This window comes from Tenrec ecaudatus, chromosome 1 (assembly GCF_050624435.1).
Source record: "Tenrec ecaudatus isolate mTenEca1 chromosome 1, mTenEca1.hap1, whole genome shotgun sequence".
NCBI lineage: Eukaryota > Metazoa > Chordata > Mammalia > Afrosoricida > Tenrecidae > Tenrec > Tenrec ecaudatus.
The window spans coordinates 239,423,686-239,428,164 of NC_134530.1; the positions used below are offsets into that span (position 1 = coordinate 239,423,686).

The window sequence follows — 4,479 nt, forward strand, 5'->3', positions numbered from 1 at the left end:
AACCATCCCTGAATCCCTGGTATGCATCTCACTTGGTCATGGAGAATTATTTTTTAAATATGCTTTTGTATTCTATTGGACAATATTTTGTTAAGGATTTTTGCATCGATGCTCATTAGGGATATTGGTCTATAGTTCTCAATTCTTGTGGCAACTTTGCCCCCTTTAGGTATCAAAGTTATACTAGCTTCATAGAATGAGTTTGGGAGTTTTCCGTCTTTTTCTATGTTCTGGAAGAGTTTGTATAGGATTGGTGTCAGTTCTTCCCTGAATGCTTGTTAGAACTCTCCTGTGAAGCCATCTGGCACGGGGGATTTTTTTGTTGGTAAACCCTTGATTACATTGTCTATTTCTTCCATTGCTATGGGTCTGTTGAGGTTGTTGACATCCATCTGAGATGGTCTAGGGAGGGATTATTTTTCCAAATATTTGTACATGTCTTCAAAATTGTTATATTCATTAGAACATAGGCCTTCATAGTACTGTGTAATTATCATTTGGATTTTATTTGGGTCTGTTGTAATGTCCCTTGTTTCATCCCTCATCCTTGCAAATGTCATTTGTTCCTTCCTTTCTTTGGTTAGGTTTGCCAGAGGTCTATCAATTCTGTTAAATTTTTCAAAGAACCAACTTTTAGCGGCATTAAATTTTTCCATAGTTTTCTGGTTTTCCCTCTCCTGTATCTCGGCTCTGATTTTTATTATATCTATCCTCTTGCTATTAGTAGGGTTGTTCTGTTGACTCTGCTCTAATTGGTATAATTTTTTTGTAAGCATATCATCCACAAGTCTCTCTTCTTTTTTAATGTGTGCCTTTATTGTTATCAGCCTTCCTCTGATAAAAGCCTTTGCTGTATCCCACAGGTTTTGGTGCGTCATATTTTCATTCTCATTGGTTTCTAGAAACTTCCTGATTTCGTCTCTGATATGGGTCAATACCCACTCCTTTTGCAATAGGACATTATTCATCCTCCAATTGTCTGTCCCTGTTTTCACCGTCCTTCTGTTAATTTCCAGCTTTATGGTGCAATAGTCAGAGAGAGATGTCTGTGTAACCTCTATGTGCTTGAATTTACTCAAGTTCAACTTGTGTCCCAACATGTGATGTATTTTCAAATATGTGCCATGCGGGCTTGAAAAGAATGTGATTTTTTTTTCCATGTGGGTGGAAATCTCTGAAAATATAAAGTCAAGTCATCCAATTGTGCTATTTAGATATGTAGCCTCCTTGTTGAGTTTCTTTCCCAATGATCTATCTTTTTCAGAGAGCGGTGTATTAAAGTCACCAATTATAATTGTTGAGCCCGTGATCTCTTTTTTCATCATTGGGAGTGTTTGATTTAAGAATTTCATAGGTCTCACATGAAGTACATATATGTTTATTATGCTCACTGGTTATTGGTATATTGTTTCCTCAAACACTATGTACTGCCCCTCCTTGTCTCTTGTTATGGCCTGTATCTTGAGGTCAAAGTGGTCAGCTATTAAGATCCTTACCCCTGATTTTTTTTTTTTGCATTACCATTTGCTTGCTATATTTTTGACAGCCTTTAATTATCAACCTGTTTTTGTCTGTAAGCTTGAGATGAGTACCCTGGAGGCAGCAGACTGATAGCTGAGTTCTGGTGTTCCTTCACTAGGTTTCTTCTTATGCTGATTTATGTTAAGGGCCTCCCACTTCCGTGCTCCCTGGAACTGAGCAACCAGACTTGGGTTTGAGTTTTAAAACCAATAATATATATTTCTCCCTTTTTAATATTATTATGTTTGTAATGTGCTCCGATTTGGGGGCTGTCAGGCTGTCTCCCAGAGGGGGAGATCCAGCTTATCAGGGGGCTTGTTTCCTTCTCGGCCAATTGGAACTAGATTCACTCCCTTGGCTCCCGACTTTCTGCCTATTTTCTCCCACACTGCAATCTACCTCAGGTAAAAATCTACTTTTTCTTCTACTCTAAATTATGGCTACCTGCGACCACCACTCCCCAGGCTCTGAGCTCAATTCAGCCAACCACATGGAGAGCTCTGGTGTGGGGTGCCCCTCGTGTCTGGGACTCTGTCCCCTCTAGGTGTCAGCCTGGAGTAATTGTTGCTCCCAGCATGGGTGCAGCCAGCCTTCGTTTGCCAAAGCTAGAGCGCTTTAGAGTGTTCTTGGTTTGCTTTGTGAGTGGAAATCCCACACAAAAAGTGGTTCAGGAGAGACCCTGGTACCCTAGTTCTAATTTTAGGACTCCACCTACCTGTTTCCTTCATCTTACCTCCCAATTTTCTGGTCTGGCAGCAGGAGCTCTGAAGGTGAGTCCTATCTGGTCACCATCTTTTCCCCTCCCCTGATGCTATATCTTGTAAGAGCCAAGCACCATCAGATTTTTCACCACATTTGCTTATGCACCCATTTTGCCTTCAGCAATTGTGTTGGGAAGGTGAGCATCAAAGAACACCAGGTTATTAGAACAAAGTGTTCTTGCATTGAGGAAGGACTTGAGTAGAGCCCCAATGTCCATCTGCTACTTTAGTACTTAACATATAAAATATGTACATAGACCGATATCTCTGTCATTATATATTAATATATTTACATATAAACTCATTTATGTATATATTATATAATATATATATATAAATGTCTTGCCTCCTAGTCCTTTCCTCTATTCTTTTTTACTTTCCTCCTGTCCCATTATCATATTCAAACTTCAGTTGGCTATCTGTACTTCCTCTTGGCTACATTGTACTTGATCATAATTATTTCCCTTCATTTTTGTTGTCCACGTGAAGAACTTTTATTTGTACTTTGAGTTTTCTGGGCTGCCCCTCAAACAGTAACTGTTCTCCACTGTGGGTGTAATAAACCTTAATTTTATGAGGTTATTTAATTATATTGTTGTCTTAAAGTTTGTTTTATAATTGTTGTGTTTACATTGTTGTCTATCTCCTTTCTGATAATCTGCTGCTGTCTGTTCATTATTAGAACAAGTATTTACAAGGGGATTGGAAACTGGGTGCCAATCTCTTTCAGTTCAACTGTAGTGTGTGCTAGGTGGGTAATTAGAAGCCAGTCAAGTTTTCTGTAGAGTGCTCCTCTGGTGGCCTACCTGGAGGAAAAATCTGTCTGCCTTCATGTTTGGAGCCCACTGTGAAAAAGGAACTAGAGTCCAAGGTGATTCCCTCTTCCAAGGGACCGACTGGTGCCCCTCTCAGGAAAGTAGCAGCTTGGATGTCCCTGGGTGAAAGGACTGCTCTTCTCCTTTGGCCCTCCTTTGACAGCCCACAGAGATCAGGAGAAAAAAAAGAAAAAGGAACTAGAACTCCTGTGTGTGTGACCTAAACCCCATGTTTTCAGTGTCATAAGCAGAGCTTCATTTGTGCCAGCCCATTACCTCTCCAGAGGTTGAACTTCTATCAAGATTGTGGTTGGTGGTGAGAGAATGATCGAGTAATGTGGAACAAGGCCGGGGATCTAGAAATGTACTTGTTTCTTGACATAGCTCTCGCTTAATTTTCTTTATTTGGTTCTTCTCCCACAACTCATTGTTCCAACAGAACCCAGCACTTCCAGGTTCTGATCCTTTTGAAATTTGCAGTAAGCATGGTTGATTGTCAGTTTGACAATGGAACTCTCAGGTTTCAACTTTCTTGGGTTTTAAAGTTTTCCCTGGCTTAGCGATTTCCAGCTTCCAAAATTGTGGTTTTCACCTCTTTAGATCTTGTCCTTGTGGGGTATATCTGTAAATACGATAACAAGCTATCTTACCGTCGCTTTGTTGGGTTTTGCATTTGAGCAAGGCTAGTTGTTCACCTAAACCTGGAACCTTTCCCTCGTTCTGTTTATTTCTTTAGCGGCTGTCGGCATTATATAGACGCCTGTGACCTGTAAAACAATGGTTTTTATTTATTTTTTGCTCTCATACCACCATCTTGATATGTCAAAGAAAACTATATTAGCCCACATTTATGTGCACTAATGCTTTATCTTTTCTTTTCCCCCTTGATTGCTATCGCGCAGTATAAAAGTGCCAGCATACTAACGCTAGCTAGAATGGTCTTATTGAAGGAATTTAATGGTGAGTCTAATGGCGGGTTTCTAAAATCTTTCCCATTCGTGTGTTTCATCAGCTTGCTGCTATAACTGAACAAAACTGTCTTTAAGAAATAGTTGTTCCTTTTTAGATAGGTGATTCTTAGTTGTCAATGTGCATGTGAATCTCTGGCTATCATATTAGGACACACATTGCAGGGACCCACCCTATTCGTTTCTGATTTAGTAGGTCTGGATTGAGGTCAGAGATTTTATATTTCTAAGAAGATTTCAAGTGATCCTATTGCTAGTGCCACTGGGCTATGGGTCCCTTGTTGGGGACCACTTCCATATATATAAAACAACAAAGAACTATAACAAAAATTTCCCAATGAAACATTACTTCAAGTTAGAGAATTTAGAAAACTCCCAAATGACTGTGCTATTGCTCAGTGCCTTAAAACTATG

At 39.7% G+C, this 4,479-nt stretch overlaps 1 pseudogene; it reads left to right on the forward strand.

Annotated features, from left to right (window-relative positions):
* Positions 1-3,146: 3,146 nt before the first annotated feature.
* Positions 3,147-3,269, forward strand: LOC142438423 (small nucleolar RNA SNORA67; annotated as a pseudogene).
* The last annotated feature ends 1,210 nt before the right edge of the window (positions 3,270-4,479 follow it).